This window comes from Lonchura striata, chromosome 4 (assembly GCF_046129695.1).
Source record: "Lonchura striata isolate bLonStr1 chromosome 4, bLonStr1.mat, whole genome shotgun sequence".
NCBI lineage: Eukaryota > Metazoa > Chordata > Aves > Passeriformes > Estrildidae > Lonchura > Lonchura striata.
Window position 1 is genome coordinate 35,162,906 of NC_134606.1, and position 23,506 is coordinate 35,186,411.

The 23,506-nt window shown below is 38.5% G+C and overlaps 1 protein-coding gene across 3 annotated transcripts in view; it reads right to left on the reverse strand.

Moving 5' to 3' along the window:
- The window catches only part of WDR17 (WD repeat domain 17), a 56,716-nt gene extending 55,368 nt beyond the window's left edge, over window positions 1-1,348 (reverse strand). Inside the window, exon 1 of one of the 3 annotated variants that reach the window (XM_021550620.3) lies at window positions 1,240-1,348. The gene's annotated coding sequence lies outside the window, so the exon portion shown is untranslated. Of the gene's footprint in view, window positions 1-736; window positions 809-1,012; window positions 1,090-1,239 lie in introns of those variants that run through there. The other 2 variants (XM_021550329.2, XM_021550397.2) reach the window with 2 other exon arrangements.
- Between the last annotated feature and the right edge of the window lie 22,158 nt (window positions 1,349-23,506).

Below are 23,506 nucleotides of genomic sequence, written 5' to 3' on the forward strand. Positions count from 1 at the left end.
AATTAGTTAGAAATAAATACAATGAACCTCCCAGCCCACTACATTTTTGAAAGTCTAAGTGCGTGGCAAACAGAAAGAGACTCTTGAATCAACAGGGTTTAGTACTCAAAGAGGACATTGCCAAGTATTTATTTTCTATATCGTTCCATTGTTAAGCCCATTATTAAAAACAGTATGGTCTTTCTCGAGTCTAAAATCCAGGATTAGGTTTGTCACTGCAGCATTACAAGTAATTAAAGATCTCTCACAGACTTTGATTTCATACCTGCCATCTTCAAGCCTTCCCAAACAGTTTCTCAAATTTTTACATGACAATGTCTATGTACAGCAACATCTATTAAGATATTAGAAGAATTTACTGTACAGAATAAAAAGCCCTTAAACTTATTTCTTCATTTGCAGAGTCTGCTCTCTTAAATTCACTTTCATAAGCTTTGCTTACTTTCCTTGTAGTTTGCTATTGAACTTGAATGATTTTTTTTTTTTTTTTTTTTTTCACTCTCGAAGCTTGATTTTGCTTCCCCCTCCCACCCTCGTCCCAGCTGGGAAAAGCATTTATAGTATAAACAAGCCCAAAGCTCTCCCTCCCTGCGGAGGGCAAGCGTTTGCTTTCTTCTTTTAGAGATTGCTGCCTCCGCCTTTACTCGATGTTAAGTTCGCGTTTCCGCACAACCACTGTAAAGAGACGCACACAGAGTAGGACAGTCCCCAAAACAGTGCAAAATCCCGACAATACCGTCAGACGGATTCCGGATGCTGCGGGCGGTGTCTGCAGCCCCCAGAGCTCCCCGGGGCCGCCGCGTCCGCGGAGCGCGGGTGGGCGCAGGGCGGCGCGGCCGAGCCCCGCGCAACCTCCCGGGCCGCGCCGCACCCGCGGGGCAAGGAACGCCACGCTGCGCCGCAGCTCCCCCGCACCGCCCTGCCCGCCCGGCTCGACGGGGCAGCGGGGGCTCCGCGGGGGCAGCCCCCGGCCCTGCCGGCCCTGCCGGCGCTGCCGGCCCGCCCCCCTCACCTGTCCGCCCGCAGCGCCCGCAGCCGGGCAGCGCCGTCTCCGGGCAACGCGCGCGCCCGCCCCCGCCGCGTTACCGGGCAACGCGCCGGCCGCGCGCGCGCCCCGGCGCGGCGGCTCGGAGCGGGGCGCGCGGGCCGGGCGGGACAGCGGCCTGCGCCCCCCCGCAGGCGCCGTGTGCGGCCCTGCGCCGGGCCACTGCCGTGGGCTGGGTGGCCTTGGCGGCTCACCCGTCTCCTCCGACATAAGTGATGCTGTCGCCGTGGGACTGCTCGTGTGGGTCCCGGCTGCGGCGGCGGCTGGGCAGAGGAGGTTTCAGGGCGCGAAGCCGCACTTCCCGTTGCTGTGAGGGCACCAGGAGCCAGCGCCGAGCGGGAAGGGCGGGCTTGGCGCCCCCCGAGGATCTCCGGGGGGTGCTGGTCCGTCCCCAGACGCCCCAGTTATCAAGCCAAGCACTTTAAAGTGACATGAAATTGACTCCGTTTGATAAAGTGACATGAATATTGACTCATTTAGCTGTAGCTGCACCTAGTTCGCAGAGACCGTGGCTCCATGCTGAGGGGCTGAAAGGAACTGCAGACTCACGCACTAACCCCATCAAACAGGAGTCACAAAACGCGTTCCACCTGATCCCAATACACCTGGGGTTATCACGTACATATGTAGGTTTAAGAGTCACAGACACTTGTTGGGCAACATCCACTTGTTTTTCTCTTCTACTTATTCTCTCCTCCAACGGTTTGTGCAGCCGGATGGTGGCTTGCAGTGTGGAACTTGTTTGAAAACCAAGTATTTTTCCTCAAATTATATTTCAGAAAGAAGAATTTCCTGGTCCAACTCAGTTTATCACCATTGCTGTGTTTATGTCAAAGTTATGCAAACAGTAGGAAGGTACCCAATAGAGTGTGAAACTACAGTCCTGAAGACACTTCTTGATTTCTTTCAATAAAGCTGACACAATCCACTATACCTGACATGTATGCACACACGAATAAGAAAAAAAGTCTTGTTACCCTGTTCTCTGCAAAAAAGCAACATGTTGTTTGAGAAGATTTGTTGAACTGTGTAATTCCTGACAGACTCTTCTTTAGCAGAAGGAACGGAAAAGAGATGCATAAGGAATCACTTTGTCTATGATTTACTGGGCAGAAAATTTACAATAAACACCACCTGCCAGTGAAACATTAATTTTCTTCCTTCCTTAGAGGACTATGCTATGTTGTAGTAGATCCTAAAGGATCTTGAAGATTATAGCAACCATACTTGGTCATAGTCCCAAGCACTATCTATTTTCCATATCCAACAACAGTCAGTACAAGTGGGTGCAGACAGAGACTGGAACAAAATGGCCTTAAGGAACCTTCAAGAAAAGGTTCTGGCAGAGGTAAATGCAAAAAATATAAGGAAAATAAATGTATTCTTTCACTCTTAATATTGTATCTTTTGGCAATAATAAACTATGAGATTCTTATACTAAATGTTGCATTCAAGGTCATGGTTATGTACCCCATACATTTATCCATCATCCTAAACTTTTGATCACCAAAACATCTCACGAGACTGAACAATGTTTTTAAAGTTAGCATTTTCATTTGTTATTTTTAAAACATCCGTCTGGAAATCCATGTGCTCACATTTAATAATAGATAGCAAATAGTTTCCTGTTCAGTTTTTTTTCTGTTCATGCTTTCCTAGCTATTTTCAGTCAAACCTTCCACCACCTGAAGAGAGCTAGCCAACTTTCACTCTTAGATAAGATCTAACTGATAAATGCAAATTACTACACATTTTGCCTTTATCTTTTAAACTAGTTAAACCTCCTTAGTTTGGCCTAGAATTGCCTAGAGCTTATTCCTAGAAAAGTGTCAAAGGACTGATTCACAGGATCATAATATAGTAAAAGAGGATGATTTATATTAGAAGGACCTTCTGAGACAATCTAGTCAAACCTCCTGTTCAAAGCAGGGTGAGCTATGAGGACAGGACAGATTGCTCATGATTTTATTTTGGCAGTTCTCTACTGAACTTACTCCCTTCTGTTGATGCCTTTCTTGTGTTGGGGGCCCAAAACTGGAAGCAGTAGGACAGATGTGGCCTAAGAAATGCCTAATAGAGAGAAAGAAGTTAAAGATGCAAAACACAAAACAGTGTTAATACTTTCTCTTTTACATGCTAAGGCTAGAAACCATTTCCTTATATAGAACTAATCCCATTTGAGTGCATAAAGTAATTTTCTCTGGATTCTGAGATTATATTTAGCACTGCAATCTCTGTTATGTTGTGTTTTATTTTAGTTACTCAGAAAATATATATAATCTTTACTGTTAGGAGTCTTGATTAACAGAGGCATACCTAATAACTCTTTTATGCAAGGTGTCTAGTTCTACCACACTACTAAGAATAAATCCTACTTTTTCTAGCTTCTCTGTGACTTACAGCTCAAGAAGTAAAGGTATCAAGGTAAAATACAGTAGTTTATTGTCATCCATGTCCACCATACACAGTCTTATCTACAGCATTAGTTATAGTTACTGGAGCCTTATGTTTTTGCAGAATTTTTTCTAGTTATTATTCTTACCAGAGCTCTGTATTTTCACCTGAACTCCTGTTATTTACATTTACCTCAATTATGAATATTCAATAAAATCAGTAGGAATATACATTTAAATAAAAATGCATTTTCAATTTCCATCATATGCAGACTCAACAAATACTTAGAATTTTGGTAACTTTCCTTTTATTCCTATGATATGAGTGACCTCTGGTGGGAATGTGTAAATATTGTTTTAATTCCTCACTAAGATTTTTTTTTCCCACTAGTGGTCCTATTCGTTTGCTGCCTGGCAGGAAACATACGCCTTTCTACCTCATGTTAACTGAGGTAGAAATTATATCCAGAAAATGATTTAATGGGGTCTCAGGCTGGTGGTTATCTTCTCCCATTTTTTCTAAAAAGTCCTTAATGAAAGGTGTCAAAATAAGAAAATACTTGAAAGAAGCTTAATTCATTGTCTTCAAGCAATTTTTTAATTAGGTGCATACAGTCTCTGCTGTGACTAAAATCAGTAATATTTCATAAACTATTTTTAGCAGAGGAATTGCCACCTTGGCAGTGATGTTGATGTTTGCTGGTAGTTAAAGCATTGAGATTGCCTAGAATTAATTTCAGGAAAAGAAATGCAATGAGTCCAACATTTGCAAATGAGATCAGGCCAAATCAGAAAGTCCCTCTTTTCCTTAGTGACTTGCATAATGTAGACTTTGAACAGACACTGCAGGAGGTGAGGAAGAAGAAGGTGACACACCCTTCCTGGCTGATGATTAGTGGTAGTATTCAAAAAGCAAAAACCAGAAACCAGTTCACTACTCTCAACAGGCTGGCAGACAGGCTCTGGTTACCAAATCTAGCATTTGGGTGATATTTGCTTTGAAGTGCTGGACCAGTACATCATTACTGTTTTTTCTCACAGGAGTCCTACAAGATCTTCCACAGTTTCATACTGTGGGGGTGCTCAGTAGCTCAGTTTCCTAGAAACTAGAGTTTAGGATAAAAGTAGTTGTTTGCTTTAATCTATGGAATGTATTGATCGAATAATTACTGACTAAAATGGGAATTTTAAACACCTAAATTTAAACCATCTCCAGAGTTTTAGCAGCAGCAGATGTTTAGGCTAGGTAACACCTCTGACCTGGAGTGATACTCACCATAAGACCCTTGCATATTGCAGAGCTACTGGCCAAGATAACATGGAACCTGGGAAGGCTCAAGTCTATGCTGTGTTGTGCCACACATCCCACCAGGCTTTCAAGCCTGTGGCTGTAGAACACTATCAACCAGCCCATTTTGACAGAGAAAACTGCAAGCCTGCTCCCATTGGCACCTGATGGCTTTGCCATTAGTGCCACAAGTGCATTAGGAAGTTTTCCTGTGGATATCTTTCCTGTTTGGGAGTAGAAATGATGAATATAGTTATATATATGTAAAAAAAATCCTGTAGTAGCTCAAGTGACCAACATGGGGTAGCCTTTTCTATAGACAGGCTCTGCATGTTGTGTTGCACACTGACCAGGGGCCTGTTCAATGATGCACAGTTTTGAACTCTAAGCATCTAAAGGAAGGTAGGATTACCTGCATTATTCTCTATTTCTTTACACTTTTATTTATTATAAAGAGCATTTTTACTTATACTTTGCAGCGTTTAAGTGCCTTTCTAAATGGGAGCATAATGGACAAGTATCTCATAATGCAAAACACCTCTTTTTCTGACTTTTTTTTTCCAGAAATACTGATGAGATTTCTAGTCTACAGAGAAGAGGAAAAAAAAGTAACCTAGAGGCAAGTATTTTAGAATCATAAAAGTGTTGAGGCTTCTCTGCTTCCCTTCTTCAGGTTCCTTCAGGTTTTGTACAGTTCCAATTGGCTTGGCAGAAATCCTTTGACATAGACAATGCAAGGATCTGGCAAATATAATTATATGTAACTCCTTTTATTATAGATCAGAATAGATAAATTTGATGCACTGAAATTCAGGTTCCCTGAGAACTTTATGCTCTTACATATCTGTATTAGAACAAGGTCTTGGCAGCAGTACATACAAGCCTGTTTGTTAAAGGCAGTAGCTACTAATGTAATGGCATGTGTTCAGGCCCTACAGCAGTAGCTTACGTCAATGTATGTGTCTCTACAACCAAGATCTATGATTAAACCATTGAGATTCTACTTGAAATCATTATTTCCTTGTTACAATATCTTCTGTAGTGGCCCACTATAACCTTTTCAAAGAATAACAGAATCATCAGCGTTGGAAGAGAACTTCAAGATCATTGAGTCAAATCATCAATTTTGTGTCATTAAATATCAAGTGCAAAACTCTAAAATTATAAACCAAATAATTAACTTTTTTAGCTCTGCTAGATATTATAGGATGTACTCAATGGACCCTTTGATGTAGAAGTACAGTGTGTTCTCCCTCTTGATTGCTTCCTTCTTCTCCTGCATATCCTTCTTCAGAGATAAGGAAGAAAGGGAGAGAGAAGGATGGGTATAAATTGTTTAATCTTTCAACCCAACTAACATCACCTCTTATTTCACAGGTAGCAATCATATTTTGTCTCAAATGCTTTACTTCATGCACTTCTAATTAAACTTTCCCATCTCACATTTAGCCTGTGAAAACATCTCACATTAAATCCTGTGAACGAGGTTGCTTTTTCTTCTGAATATTTTGACACTCTTTTGAACTAATAGATTACATATGAGAAGCTACTGTTTTATAGCAACTAGGAAATATTTTGGTTTTTAGTTTTAGATAACTGCAAAAGCTGAGGTAATATCAGGACTTTAATGATGGACAAGTTTTTAATCATTATTAGTAAGTCTTCTGGTAGAAAGGAAGAAGTAGTACAACTGCTTCAGTAGTAACTATAGTTCAAAAGCAACAATAGATGCCAGCTGTATCATAATTTTGTGTTGTTTCAAATATGTTGTTACTCATGCTGCAAGTTCTTAACACTTCCAATGAACTTTGATATTGTGACACCCAGATCTGCCAGCAGAGGAACCAGATCTATCATCAGACACAGAGACTGAAATCACCCCTTTGGCTAGGAAAGTCTGTCACTCTCAAACAGCAGTGGCTGGATCCAGATGAGGTGGGATTAGGTGATTTCAAGTACATTGCTGTGTCCAATGCCAGCAGGTGTGTGGGCCATGGAGCTCCCTGGGGCATGCCACAGAACAAGAATGTGTGGTAGAACTGTGTGCTGTGGTCAGGGGCCATGCAATGATGCTGTGGGATGACACTACAAAGCACATAGCATGCATGGGCCAGACATCACTTCAGTAGGCGGAGACTGGAAATCGGTTGAAGTCAGGGTTTTCTGGTTTTGCTGAAACTTCACTGTTCATTTTCAGTACATTAAATTGTATAACTACAATCTGATTTCTTCCCTCATGGGTTTATGAAATATTTTCTTTAGATTTCTTAGCATATCCTCCCCCATTCTGTTCTGCCTCCTTCTTACTTTCTTCAGTCCCTCATCTTCACCTTTTATCCTTGAGAAGCCTTTCAGTGACCAGGTGCATAGTTAATTTGCTTCTTAGCCCTCTTCTTACTGTGCTTTTCAGAGTGTTTAAATCTACCTCAATGTAGCCTCTCCTTAGCAGGAGTTCTCTGCTTTTCTTTTATCTTTTTCTACCATTATCTCTTGATTATAAGTAAAATCTGACAGCTTAAATAAAGGATGGTAATATAGTCAATACATAGTAAAATTATGTCAGGCTATGACAGTTCTGCTGAAGAATTAAAAAGTTAGAGTTCACACACTTATTTTTCTATAGAAAGACATTATGAACATTAATCCTTCATTTGCAAAAAATGGAAGATTAAAGAACAATTCTACTTATTTAGGTTTCCTTTCAATCTTTTTTTCCTTGTCCTTCCCTCCTGCTTGCTCCCTGATGCTATTCAAATTCTTCAGTTCTCATTGAATAAAGTAGGATATTATGTTTCTTGTCGAGTGCTTTCATGCAGGTATAATTTCTTAATGCTTTCTTATTCATCTCTGGAGGCTAAATCAGTCATTAGCAAGAAAGCAACACAGCAGATGAAACTGGAACAGGACCAAATTCCAGAACTGAGATCTTGTTGCTTTCAAATTTGGAGCATCATGGCATCTACATAAAATAAGGATAACACTATAACCACTTTCATAGAAGCAATGCATTTTTTAGAGAACTTTATAGTAATAAGATCCGAGAGTAATGAATCTCACATTTCATGAAATGTGAACTTCAAATAGAAGTTTTGTCCCTGATTTCAATGGGGGCAAGGTTGTGCTTGGACATACTTAAAACAGAAAGATAAGGTCTGTTTTCAGCATACTTTCAACATGATAGAATTTACTGAAACATCAAACATAGTGCTAGGAAAGTACAGCAGAGCAATTATAGTAGATAAATGTATTGTATGATTCATAAAATATAGTGTAACACTAAAAAAGGGTCAAACACATTTTTTTTAGTCTGCCACACTTGTTAAATAATGGCAAATATATGATTGACCTGCCTAAATGAACTAAACATAAGAGTAATGTACCTTTCAACAAAATAGCTAACTTTTTCCTTTCATAATGCTGAACATTTCATAATCCAGTGTCAGTGGATACATCAGTACATTCAATAGAAGCAAAATTTAGTACTTATTCTGTACCAGATCATTTACAAACTTATGATTATAATATGTCCCCTTTGCTGCATAACTGAAGCTTAAAAGCAGGTAGAGTATTCTAATTTCCCCTTTTATCTTGAAGTAGTTAAGGATATTTTTCAATTCCTTGCTGTTTTTACTCTTCCTCCTACCCACCCCCCTTTTTCACTTTCTTCTTTATGTTCTTATTCTGTACTATTCTTACCTGTAGATCTCGAAAAAAAAAAAAAAGTATTTTCCTCTCTGACTGCAAACCCTGTGACTTTCAGAGCACTTGTGCCTTGTAACCATCTCAATGCTTTTGCCTTGTTGCTGAGACACCCCATCTCCTGACCCTGCAAGCTCTGCTTGTGGAACTTGACAGTTTCATTCAAGACTGCTGAGAAATACAGCAAATAGCATTTGTGGATGGAGATGTGATTTTTCAGGAGTATTTGACTAGGGGATCTGGAAGAGTAGTTATCTTCTTTGTAGAAGAATCAACCCACCACAGAGAGTGGTGGGCTGGTTTTCAGGGTTTTGCTTGTTCGTTTTCTGCGCTTTTTTTGTTGTTGTTTGGCTATGTTTGGTTTTGGCCTCGGGTGGTTTTTCTAATGCGGGGGAGAGATGGTCTATAAATTGTTCATGTTACCTGCACGGCAGGACGTTGTGCTTTTTTCTGAGAAGTGGTGCTTGTGTAAAACACGGGGGAGTGGTAATATTGCTAAGTGCCTCACCAGCTCTGCACCTCATTCAGGCTTGTTTATTTATTGCACAACAGAAAGGTAATTCCTATTTGGTTTGCAGCGTATGCCAGTGACACCACCGATTTGGCTCTGCTGAATAGCCTGAGCTGATGGCTGTCCAATGCGAGGTGTTTCTTTAAGGCTCTCTTTACAGTCTGGTCACGTTCTGATCCAAAAATTTTCAGACCAGCTATTTAAAAGAATTATCAAAAAAAAAAAAAAAAAAAGAAAAGAGAGAAAAGAAAAGAAACCCTCAAAATGAAAAAACAAAACAAAACAAAAAACCAAACCAAACCAAGCAAGCGCAGGGTGAAAAGCTGGCGGAACGTCTCCCCGCTGCGCCGTGGGCGCTGGCGGAGCGGAGCCGCTGCAGCGGTGACATCATGCAGCAGCGCTGCCGGGCGCGCCGCGCCCTGCAGGGGGCGCCGCTCGGTCCCCGCCGGCGGCGAGCGCTGTCCCCCGCAGCGCCCGGGCTGCGGGGCACGGCCGGCAGCCGGCGGGTGGGAATTATCTCTGTTCCAGGGAAAAACAAAAGAGCGCCCCACCCACACCACCCCCCGCCAAAAAAAAAAAAAAAAAAAAAAAAAAAAAAAAAAAAAAAAAAAGCAGGGATTACGTCATTTGTTTTTTCAGTGAGTGGAAATCCTTTTTCCTCCAGGAGGGGAGACTGCTTTTCCCTCAGCTTCCTGCAGGTGGAGAGCTGGAGGATAATTTAAGGTTTGATGCAGTCGAAAGTAGAAGATAACGCAGTTCCTAATCTCAGACAGGAATTTCTTGAAGTTAGAACTGTCGATCTTGATTCAAGTCGCTGCCCCATCATAAAAACAGACTTTTTAATTTTTTTTTTCTAATTGATTAGAGCTGTTTCGGTTCACAGGGGAATGCAGTTCGAATGAAAAACAGTGCTTCCATTGGGCAAAGCCTAAGCTTCTATCAGCTTCTCAGAGAAGTTCCCCTCCTCTGTTAGAAAACCTTGCCGCATAAACCCAATACAGCTGCCAAAACAAATAGTCCTGGAAGGTGATTGTTTCTGTCTTTATAAGCACATGAAACAGTCCGGTGGCTGCTTCAGAGCTGGGTAGACAGTGGCTCAACAAAGTTGCAGTAATCAGTTTTCTGGTAAAGAAAATAAAATATACTGCCAGTAAGGAGGGTAAAGGGAGCATGCTGAAGAAGGCTTGTTCCAAAATGTTGATTATGAAATATGCAATATTTTGGTGATCTTTGAAAAGAAGAATGCTCTCGAGTGTCAAAAAATCTCAAACCCTTCTTGTAATATCATCCTGAGTAATTTTGTGTTTTGTGAGAATCCTGTTGCTAGTAGTGAAGTCGATTAGGGCATTGTCAGATGTGCTTTGATACTGTATGAGAAAGCTAGTGCAATCATTGAAATTATTTGCATGGGGAAAAAGAGGATGATAATAGCATAAATGAATGAACGGGCTGATATTGGTATAAGAAAAATACTGATAATACTGAAAATACTTTGCTGATGACTTGTGTGTTGAGAACTTCTGACTTTTATTAACAAAAAAGATAAAATTTCACAGGTATCCTAGGTAGACATGATTTCTTTATCCTGAATTCTAGTTCATTTTACTGAAGCTTTTTTTGTTTGCTTTTCTCCCCCCAAATCACTTAGATTCATTGACAGAATCCCTGTATTCTGAGAGGAAAAAATTTTCAGCTGAATTTTAAAACTGTATTTTAATAACATAGTGAAGATAGTAATTTGAGATTCTTCCTCATCTTTCAGTGTAAAAGTTGTATAGGTCATGGGACATGGCTAGTCAGGATATTTTTGTAGGTATGGATTTTTGCATTCTCTTCCAGTTGTGAAAATACAGTTGCAAAACTAAATCCAGTTAATGTTGGTAACCTTTTTTCCTCAAAGTTCCAAAGAAATTATTATCTGTCTCTACTGATGAAGGTGTGACTTGAAAGGCAGCAAAAATTGGTGAATATAATCACCATGCAGGACACAGACAGTGAATTTAAAGATGAGTATAATGACAGTTTTCCTCACCCAAGTGATGCTAGTATGATGAGTATTGATGAGATCCTGTCGCTGGTTCTACGAGATTTTCTTCCTTTAGAAGATATTAAAGCCTGTGCAGTAGAGGAGATACAATAGTAGAAGAATATTTTGAAGCAAAAACTCTATGCAGAAGTAGCAGGAGGAAAAAAGTCTCTGTCCTTCAGTATCGCTCTTCATATTTTGTTTAGTGAATATTTGCACTGGTGTTAGAAGCAACAGGAGGAGTAGCCCAGAAAAATTTAACTGAGAATTATGAAATTGAACTTATTTAACTGAGAATTATGAAATTGAACTTATTAGACCAAGTATAAGATTTATCTGGTTTTGTATTATGTGGGAAATGAGGGGAAAAGGTTTTAGTTTCATCTATAGGATTTTTTTCATTTCAAAGCATGACACTGATCAACAATTAAATACTTTCTGACCAGGTCAATGTCAGATCATTCGTACCAGGAAACTGCTTAAGTCTGTCTGAAAGTACTGATATGAAGCATGATATCTGAAATATTTATTCATCCTTTGCCATAGCCCAGAGAATGGCTTGGACCAGATCCTCTTCCACAGTCATCTTCTGAGAAAAGTGTACTTTTTGAACAGTCCTCTTATATTAGTGGCTCAATAATGTACCAAATATTGGCACTGAGTGTCATAAATTGTCCCTGTCTGAAGGCAGATATACAATTTGCTTGCATGTAATATAGCTAATATGCCTACTGTTTTTCCATTTAAAGATTTGAAAATCTTAAGGTACTATCTTTGGGCCTCTGGTCACTAGCCTCCCAGATCTCTGTGCCTCCTGGGAAAGTCTGGTGGAGAGGAATGCTTACTGTGTGAGAGGAAGACTGAGTTAAGGGTTCATATAAGCAAACTGAGACTGCTGGATGTGCATCCAATATTGCTATTTCTTATTTTTCTTTCAAGATTATGGTGATTATGAGGTATCTTCATTAACTAGAGAAAGCTATGCCCACTTTCAAAAGGGAAAGGAAAGATATCCAAAGAGCTGTACACAGCACAGTCTCATCTCAGTTCCTGGGAAGATTATGAAATAAATCTTTTTGGAAGCCATTATTAGGCACAGCAAGGCAAATAATGTGATTCATAACAGCCATCATGGCTTTACTGAGGACAAACCATGTCTGACTAACCTGATTACATTTTGTAATGAGGCACCTGTCACTGTAGATGAGGGTAAAAGAGGTAAACACTTTTGTTTACCTTGACTAAACCAAGTATTTTGATATGATTCCTTAAAGCATTAGGGACAAGTGGCTAGAACATGGGTGGAAAAGCAGCTCCACTGTATGTCTCAAAGAACAGAGGTGTACAGCATGATGTCTAAGGAGTGGCTCCACTTTAGAGGCTGATACTGGTACAAATATTGCTTAACATTTTCATTGTTGACCTGGATGATGGCAGGGAAAGTGCCCTTTTGTTTGTGAATGACAGCAAAATGGGTGGCAAAGCGAGACAGCCTATATACCAGGCTATACACAGGGATAACAATCAAAAGGACCTCAGCTAACCTGACTATAAGGAACCTGGTAAAATTTGGTAAGAACAAACATACCTGGGCTGTCATAACCCCATGCAGCAGCATGGGCTGGTGAGTGACTTACCACGAATCAGCTCTTTCATAAAAGACCCAAGGCTGAGTGAGAATTTAAACATGAGTCAGCACGGTATCACAAAGGCTGTCTGCCTGCTTGGTGGTCACAGTAGGTGTAACCTGCATAGCAAGGGAAGTGATTCTTCTCCCTCATTCAGTACTCAAGATTGCATCAGGTGAGCACGGCTCAGAGATGCGTCCATCCTTCCCCCACACCCATCAGGAGATTGCTAAACTGGAACATGTTCAGCAGATGGCTGTCGGAATAGTCAAGAGGATAGGGCACCATGGAGATTTTCAGTGGTTGAAAACATGGAGTTCTCATTTCAAAAAGGGATAACTATATACAATTATTTAATACAGAATGGATCTTTAAAACTGGTGTGCTTTTAACACCTAAGATTGTGTGGGTAGAGAAGTTCTGGAGTGAAAAAATCGAATACCTAGGAAGTAGTTTGGAAAGAATACTGTTCTTTCTAATCATACAAAGGTTAAAATAAAGTAAGAAAGTAGTATTGACCCTTAGTATTCCAATTTGCTTTATGAGAAAGATTAAAAATAAACAGAGTAAAGAAATTTTATGATTGGCTTCTTCACTATTCTCCTTTTACACTTATTCTAGTCTGCTTTGGTTTCCATAGCTACTAGTTTAATCATGATGCACAGAGCTATTTCTAATTACAGTATATGCCAGCATAAAATTAATTCTTTGAGTATCTCAAGCAAAAAAACCAGCTTGCAGCTTGTTCTTTGACATTTTATTATCGCAAATCCTGAGGTAGCACACTAGCACATCACATTCAGTCTGTTCAATTTTATTAAAAATAAAGAAGTCTTTAAATATATACCTGCTTAGATCTGTGTCAAGGGAGACAGGTTACAAAAGGACTGTATTATACCCAAGTCTGATGCATTAATTTCAAATTATATAGCACTTGTAAATGATCAGCGGTTATTATAGAAAAAACTTGTCATACTGAACATCCAATGTCATCTAGTCATGTTCTCTGTCTTTTGTCAATGTGAAGTTTCTGCGACATCTTTAAATTCCTCTTAGGCAAATAAATGTTTTTTCCTTCCAAAATAAAGAGAATGAATTAGATATATCTTCTGTCTTGAAGAACTTGCAAGGACTCAGGTTCTACAGCTGAGTACAGGTGAACCAGACATACAGTTCAGTGAGAAGTTCAAGTGCCATGATTACAGACTAAGTAAAAAATTAATTTTCCTTCGAATTCAGCAAAAGTCTTTCTGTGAGTAAAGAATGCAAATTAAGATCTCAATATATTTCTAAATAAAACCTAGAATTTTAAACTTCTAAAATGATACACTGACTTTGCTTGATTTATGAGTTTTAACAATGTTTAATTAGTTGGAAAAACTTATGTGCATATTTCCCTTCAAGAGAATTTGGATCATGGAATGCTATAACCAGTGCTCTCTGATTTTGCTCTCTTTGCTTCTCTCATTTGCTTCTTCCATAAACATCCTTGCTATAGTGAACTCTGTGTTTTTATATAATGTACATTATATATTTGTATCAGAAAATTTTGCCAAACTTTATTGATTCAATCACTTCTAGATGAGTTTTCACATGTACATCAAAAGATGCTTTACTCATTGTAAGATAATCATTAGTGTCTCATCATTTGAAAAACTATCTATAGATTGAGGGGTTTAATTAGGTTTTTTTAATGTTAAATCCATCTTACTTATTCTTTAGCCTTCATCTTCAAGCTTTCTAAGTTTTTTTATGTAGAATTTTACCTGCATGAGATGTCTGGTCTACTAGACCTTAAAGGTATCTTTTAATATTTTATATATATGCTTTTTTCAGGTACCTTAATTCTGGACTTGCATTGCACCAATTAGAATATGATTTTACTGAAAAATGTATGACAATTTCACTTTCCCATCTGTAAAGTTTTTTGTTTTTTTTTTTTTTTTTTTTTTTCTTGAGGATAAATACTAGTTTAGTTAAAATACCATTCTGTGAGTACTTTGTAAAAACTTGTCTGTTCCACCAGTACTGGTAGAACTCCCAATTTAAATTTACCTGGCAAAAAAAGAAACAAAGTTTGAAAAACCAAAACAACCAACCAACCAACAAAACCAAATAAATAACCAAAGTAGACTTGCTAAGTTTGATGCAGAATGCTTGGAATGTTTCTTTTTATGCTCTCTTAGCTGTTAGGCATGCTCATCCTGTTGTGATTAAAAAGTGCTGTCTGAGTAAGTTAGAAAGAGTAATCAATAGAAGTTGGCCTGTAGCACAGCACACTCAAACAAAATCCAATCTAAAACCCCTCACTATTCATTATATTCTATATTCCCATGAACACTCTTTTAATGTTGATAGGCATATATTTGTTTATGGGGCTGTACTGATAATAAAAAATAGTTTATATAATTGGAATTCACTGTGAAATTCCTTGTAGAGTTTCCAAAAGGATTTTGGATGCTTGCTTCAAAATATATTGACATATTCAAGTATATTGGTGTGTTATTTGAGCAGAATGACTTGCCATCATTTATTATTGGCAGATGGAATTGATAGCTCTGTGTTATAGATTATGGTCAACTCAAACCGTGTTCTGTCTTGATTCTTCAAGCCTAATGGATACAGCATAGAGTAGTGCTTGCATCCATTTGTTTTAAATGTCTTGAAAATTCACTTTTTTATTTCTCTTTTTGAATGATCTTATAGCTGTTCTAGTATGTTTAAATAACCAAATAATTGCTAAATATTTTTCTGGTAAATTGATGAGGGAGAAAAATAACATAGAAGATACGCAAAAACCAATGGATCATATGATAATGTATTTTCATTTTTCATTATATTTAATGATAGAGGAAGTGTGAATTGATCCCACAAAATTAAAGAAGTTAGTGTTAGACAGTTCAGAGTGGAAATAATGTGACTTGCTTTGATGGTAGCTGAATACAATGAACCTTGCTAGATTCAAGGTGGCAGCTTCTCTCTGTTTGCAGGCAGTCTCTAGCCAGGCTACTTCCCAGTGGGCACACACATATACAGACACAGCCACACCTATTGCAGGGACAGCCAGCCATTGCAGACACCTGCAAAAACACACAGAGCATTCAAAAACATGAACAATATGAACCAGAAAAACCTAATGACCAGTAGCTTTTCTACATGTGTCACGTCTCTTTTATTCTCTGACTTGTCTCCATTTTGCTGGTCTTATTTATTCATCTTGATCCCCCCTCATCTCCATCCTTGTCTTCCCCAAATCAACTATTTTTATGTAATTACTTCTACCCAATGGGTCGCCACTGTACCTAGGCACCACTGGCTTTGCACTCTCTATTTTGTAAAATCAGTCCATTTTTTAAATCTATCTGGGCAAACAATTCGTACTGTTTTGTCTAAAATGGTGTATGCTCTTGTTATTGTTGCTAGTTGGAGGAAATAGGCAGTTGCCTTAACAATGGAAACAAACTGATAACAACAGGATTGTTTATGTTCTAGTTCATGTTTTATCAGCCCTTTAAGTGAAACATTGGTTAAAAATTTATTCTAAAGGCTTTAAAAATATTCTATGTGACTCATTTAGGGTTTGGGGCTTTGTTCTCAACGTAAACTGCAGTAGCGTAAATTTTTTTAATATATAATGGCTTTGAAATACAGTGTATTCTTTATAAGCAAAAAAATTTACTGTTTAAAAAGCATGAAATGCAGATGTTTAAAATTATGCAAAGTGGTTATTTTGACTCAATGAGTGTTCCGATGGATGATGATGCAGACATTTTAATTTCATAAATGGTTGCTTTTCAGAATCACTGTTAATGGAACTGAAAAATATCAGTATTTCTCTATTTTAGCCTTGAGCAGTACACAAGGTCTAGTTTGAGAAGCAGTTAAGGAAAGAGTTCTATGAGGAGTTATATACATATTAATAGTAACATATTTCTATTCAAAATCTTCATAGAAATACTCCACCCATTCAGTTTAGTAGTGGTTACGTAGGGTTTTGAAGTGGGAATTAGAAGGGCCAATAAATAGCTAATCTACTTGTAGATAGAAGAGAACATTTACATGTGAACAGAAATAAGGTGAGCATTCCTAAGCAAGTTCCTTTTGAAAGTAAAAGGATAGTATTTTTGAAAGTGAAAAGCCTAAACACATGAAAGAGGAAAAGCTCAGACAGAATATTGCAGTTCTATGTTTAATTCAAATGAAAAGAATTTGAGTTTTACTATGTGCACAATGTCCCCCCTCTCTCCCAAGTTATTTAAGTCATAGGGATGACACCAGGAGGGAATTCATAGATCACTAAAGTATAACATTTGAACTAGGCAATAATGGAGCTTACAGCTGGCAATGGCACACTTGAGAGTTTCTAGGTAAGAATTAACGGACAAACAAGCAATGAGGATGTCATTGTGGGAGTTGATTATAGACCACTTAGCCAGGATGATGACACCAAGGAGTTACTCTTAAATGAACTGAGACACCTCCAAATCAACTGCCCTTGTCGTTATGGAAGACTTCAACTAGCCAGAATTTAACTGGGAGCATCACACAGCTGGCACAAACAGGTCTGGAAGATTCCTAAGGCATTTGGATGATAACTTATGGTCCAGGTACCAAGGGAGCAAACTAGGAAAAATGCCCTCATTGATTTGTTGATGTTAACAGAGTGAGTCAGATGAGTGAAATGGAGATTGATGTCTGTCTTGTCCACAGTGACCACAAAGCAATCAAGTTTAAAAGCTCTGTTGACAGAAGGAAAAGTGCCAGTGTCAACAAAACTTCAGTACTGGATATGAGAGCAGACTTGAGGCTTCTCAGGGAACTAGGAAGTGAGGTTCCCTAGGAAAGTGTTTCTGAAGATACTGAGATCCATTAGTGCTGTTCAGTTTATAAGCACTGCCTACTAAAAGTGTGGGATCTGGCAATTCCAAACTGTCAGGAGTCAAGCAGGTGAGATGCAGAAGGCCAGCTTGGCTGACTAGAATCTTATTCTGGAGATAAGGCAAAAAAGGAAATATGGACAGTGGAAGCAAATGCAGGTGACATGTAAGGCCCACAAACTTACTGCTTGACAGTCTAGGGAGAAAATTTGTGTGGCCACAGCTCAACTGGAGTTGAAGTTGGCAAGAATTATGGAGGACAATAAAAAAAAGTTTTAAAAATATATTAATGTCAAAAGGCAGTGCAGAAATTCCATCAATGCATCATAGGGATATTGACAAGGCAGAGGTGTTTAATGCTTTCTTTGACTCTTCAACATCATTCCTAGGCTATGGGCATCCCAGCATCCTGAGCAGGAGGATCATGGCTGTGAGACTGATAAACTCCCAGTTGACCCTGAACTTGTGTGGGATTTGCTGCTCCAGCTGGATCCCTGCAAATCTATGGGGCCTGATAGGATTCATCTGAGAATACTCAAAGAGCTGGCTGATGTCATTACAAGGCCTCTCTGAATGATTTTTGAATGGTCTTGGGAATCTGGAGAGGTCCCAGTTCACTTCAAACGAGAGACAGTTGTCCCAGTTTACAAGAAGGGGAAAAAAAATGACCCTGGTTATTTCAGGCCTGTCAGACTCATTTCAATGACTGGTAAAATTACAGAGAACATTATTCTGGGAGGTATTGGAAATCACCTAAAAGACAACACAGTCATTGGTTACAGCCAACATGGCTTCTTTAAAGTCTTGTTTTCCAAACCTGATTTACTTTTATGAAAATGTAACCCATGCAGCCGACCAAAGGAAGCCTGCTGTTGTGATCTTTTAGTATTCCACTAAAGCTTTCTGTACAGTCTCTCATAGTATCCCTCTGAACAAAATTATTAATCTGGGTAAACACATCATCTGATGAGTGAGCAACTGTCTCATGGGCTGGGCACAAAGAGGGTTGCTGTGATGTGATAACACCAGGTCAGTGACCAGTTGCTGCAGGGCTCCACTATAGGGCCAGTGCTTTTCAACATCTGTATAAACAATTTGGATGAAGGACTTGAAGGAATACGAAGTAAATTTTCAGATTATAGTAAATTTGGAGGAGTTGTTGACTCCCGCAAAGGCAGGAAGGCCCTAAAGAGGACCTGGATAAAATAGAGGGCTGGAAAAGCACCAATTATATGAAGTTTAACAAGGGCAAGTGCTGGATTCTGCACCTGGGAAGGGGCAACCCTGGATATACAGATTAACTTGAGAACAAGAGGCTGGAGAGCAGCACTACAGAATGAGATCTGGGGGTCCTGATCAATGACAAGTTGAGTCTACCCTGGCTGCCAGGTGTCCTCGGGGACATCAGGGATAGCATCAGCAGCCAGGCAAGGAAGGGGGCTGTCCTGCTCTGCTCTCCACCGGGGGGGCCTCGTCTTGAGTCCTGACTGCAGTTTTGGGTACCACAAGATAAGAAAGATATGAAGCTATTAGAATGTCCAAAGAAGGGCAACAGAAATTATGAAAGGTCTTGAGGGGAAAAAAAAAGAGAAGCAGCTAAGATCACTTGGTCTCTTCAGCCTGGAAAAGAGGAGATTGAGGGAAGACCTCATTGTCATCTATAGCTTCCTCACAATAGGAAGCGGCAAGGCAGCTTCTCATCTCTTCTCCCTCATGATAAGTGACCCTAAGGAATGGTATGAAGATGTATCAGAAAAGGTTTAGACTGGGTATTAAGAAAAGTTTTCTCCCCTAGAGACTGGTCAGACACTGAAACAGGCTTCCTGGGGAAGTGGTCTCAGCACCAAACTTGACAGAGTTTGAGAAGTGTTTAGACATTATCAGGCACATAGCAGTGTTCTTAGGGCTGTCCTCTGCCGGGTCAGGACCTGGACTTTGATGTTCCTTGTGGGTCCCTTCTAGCTCAGGATATTTTATGATATAATAAGACACAGCCATAACACACAGAGCTAAAATGTTGCAGTCATTGCTAGCTCCATTGTTTCTTAATCTACAGGAGCAAGATTCCATTCAGTGAGGAACAAACCTAAAGCATTGCATCAAATAACATCTAATAGGTCTTTAATAATGAAGATAGTAATTGACTGTGATAATCATAGAATTAGTCTGAGACTGCTGAAACCTGAAATTGTTTAACTGGTAACTCTGGTGTTCAATCTGCAACTGAAGCCAGCCTTGGTGGTATTAGGTAAGTGGCAGATAGCAAAGGAGTATTTGGGGTTTTTTTTCTTTAAAAGAAGGTATAAAGGCTCCCAGAAATTTTTCAGAGTGCTACAGGTTACATTTTTTTGAAAATTCATGCTATAGTGAGGTACAGTCTTGATTTTACTTCTAGAGGAGTCTATTAATAAACCCTTTTTTGAAAGGTGAGTATTGGGCTATTAAGATGTTTTGGTTTGATCCACTAAGACTATTTTGAGTAGGTTTGTGTTTTATTATCTAGATTAAATTTTGGCTATTTTTTTCTGTTCAAGGGTGGAAAGGTATTTTAAAGATTGAAAGAGACAATAAAATTTAGACTAGCAAAGGATATGTTTAATTTTCCATAAAATGTCTCCACTAACATCTAGTGAATTCATATTTTGCATAGTTCTCAACATGTGTATTTTATAGTATTTCAGGAAGTTCCTTATAGCCTGTATATTGAGCTTAGTAGCAGTTGTGAAAGAATTTAAAAATTTGTAAGGAAGAAAATTAATTGCCAATTTTGGTTGTTAAATACTTGAAGTAGCAAAAAGAGATTGAGGTTCCAAACTGTCATTTTACTATCCACTGGATTGTAAGAGAAATGTAAAAAAAACCCCTTTGGATTAACTTGGCCATAGAAAGTGTAAGAGAGGATCATTTTGTACAGGATATCTAAAAGCATAGCAGCTGAGACACTGATCTTGGGGAAAAGTCAGAAGAAAGAGATCAAAATACAGTCTGAGTAGTTGATAGGGTTTGGGATATGGCTGGGGTATCTGTTTTTTTCTAAACATCAGTTGGATGTTCAGAAATTAATCCTCAGGAATGAGGAATGTCCCACCCAGAGAATGGTACAATTTGGTGATGGGGATGCATAATTACAACAATATTTAAATTGCCTCAGGCAGAAAAGGAATATTAATTTGCATCTTCCATTTCAAAGGTGAGTGTTCTTGGATTGTACTGTGGTCTAAAATATGTTTTCTTTTTTCTAAATCTGCATTTTACAATAGAATTTTTAACTCCTAATTATTGAAAGAGAAGAAGTTGGTGTTTACCCTCCTTCTGATACTTACTTTACTGAAGGTATGCCAGAAAAGGGATAGGTTTTTATATATTCTTCATTTCTTAGTCTTCCTCTTGATTAATCCTAGACATCCTTCTGACTGGTGAACATGATATTATTTTAAACTTTGAAATATCAAGCTTTGTTCCTGGAGTCCTCTCATAGGATTCTAACTTTCAGACTTGTGATCAAACAGATAAAATTAAGGTAACTTATAGATGCCTGAATAATTTCTTATATCTAATTCTTATCAAAGTATTGAAAGGATCTGAAAGCATACATGAAAATTTAACTGCACACTGATCTCAAATCAGCAGGAGGTAGGAGACATGGGAGTTACTTGTGTAAATAGATTTTCTTATTCTAGTGCTGTTTCCTGGGAAAGTATTCAAGCCTCAAAGAAAGAACTATTTAATAAGAATCCTTGCTATTGCCAGGATAGAAGGCAATAGGAAGGACACACACTTCCATGAATTAACTGACTAACTAGGCCAATTTCTCCTTTTCTTGTTATTTTTTAATACACTCTTTTCATCAGATCTTTTTTAGATATTATGATATGATATTATAATATGATATTGATCAATCATCACCTTACTCTATTACATACATCAGCTCTAGATGGATGTATTGAGCCTCACCCAACTGTTAGTGATTTTAATTACTGTTGTGTCCCTTGCTTGGGTTGACAAATGTGTAATTTTCTTCTGACTCGTTTCTGCACAGAGCATATAGGGACCATCATGCTGAACACGTCCCCAGTCATGTTACTGAAAAGTCTGATGCATGATTTATCTTGAATCATACCCTGTATTTTTCTGGAAAAAACAAGATATATTTGCAACAGCCAGGAGCATAGCAAACTTCACTGGTTTTCTAAACAGACATTGCAGTAAGCTCTTTAAAAGAGTAGAAAAGTTAAAGCTTAGCCAAGCTTGTGCCAAGAGATTTCGACTGCATTCCCAGTGCTCTTTTCTGTCTTTTTACTTTATATGCAGGAACAACTTAGCCTCCTTGCTTGTTTCACACACATTTTTTTTTTGCTGGGTATGATTGTGGTTTTGACTTTGTAATCCAGATATTGCTTATGTATTAGGTAATCTGTGAGTTTGAGCCACAGAAGATGCAAAATACAGTCATATGGTGCAAAGCCTGCCTTGAGCTACTGAGGAGTTTTTTATTTCCCAGACCTCTGGAGAAAAGCAGGTCCTCATATTCACTGTTTCTGTAGGCAAGTACTGGATTGCTACCTGGCTTAACCTGGGATTCTCTCCAGAGAGTCTAATTCTGACATGTCTTAGGCAAGGAGTTTAGGTATTTAAACAGGAGAATATTCTGTAGCTACTACTATAAATATGTAACATTAAAACAAAGTCTGCAGCAACAGTGCTCAGGTAACTTTAGAAATATTTTGTATAGATGCCTTCTGGTTTTTTCATTTTATTTAAAAGGCTAACAAAATTTGTAGAATCTTAAATGCTATGTTCTTTGAAAATTAATATTCCTGTCACTACAACAGTATTTCAAACAGAAAACAATCATACTGCCAAGTGACAGTGAATGCAACAGTTGCTTTTGGAACTGAATAGAGTTCTTTTGATGTGGTTTATACTGTAAAACATCTAAAAATGTTATGTACTTTTCCACACTATAGAAGTAGTAGTGAGAGTGTGTCAAAATATACATCTTTAATGTAAGTGGTGTCTTTACTTGAAAATTTTACTTTGTATGCCCCAGAGTGTAAAGATTACTTTTTTTTTCCCCTAGTGAAATTCAGTAAGTGTTGAGTTGGATTTGTATTTATAATAGAAAATTTATTTCAGAAACTCTGTGGCTCGAAAGAATAAGCATGTTAATTTTAACTAGTCACAGTCAGATAAGTTTGTTCGAAAAGTAAAATAGAAATTTTTGTTTATTACTGTACTATTTGCTCCCTTCCAGACAAACTAGAATAATTTTGTTCCTGCCTATTTTGAAATTACCATTACCATTGCATTTTGAATCCTAAGAAAACCTATAAAGATTTCCTCTAAAATTCATTCATCCACTGTTTGAAAATACAGATATATATTTTTGCTATTTTAAGGAAGGATGATGACATGGATTTAGCATATGGTATTCATTTATATTATGGTATCTGTATATGTGTATGCTATGGCTTTGTCTGTATTTGTTTGCAAATATGCAACAGCTTATTTTCTTTTTAAATATATAGCTGGAAAAATTCTTTGAACAGGTAGGCTGACATAGGTACTAGCAAATGTTTTTTTTTTTTTTTTTGTGTATGTGCAAACTGCAAGATCATTATGGTTGGTATTTATATCTGATCCACACTGGCAAAATATTTTAGTTAGCTGTTAAATTTGTTACAGTATTTCTTTCCATCTCTGCATTGCCTGTTAGAACTGTTAACAGGAGAATGCTGCATGTTCAGATATTTCTATTTCACTCTCCAATGGATATCTGAAATTAAAAGGTATTCCAACAGCAGTCATATATTCAATATCAGTCCTGTTCAATACTTTTAAGACAAGAGGATTAAGTGCATCCTCAGTAACTTCACAAGTTGCATCGGTGGGTTGAGACCAGTTGTACAAGGTTCACCTGTATCCCAGGTGCTGGGTCCTGTACTTGGGTTACAATAACCCCCTGCAGCACTACAGGCTTGGGAATGAGTGCCTGGAAAGCTGTCTGGCAGAAAAGGACCTGGAAGTGTTGGTCAATGA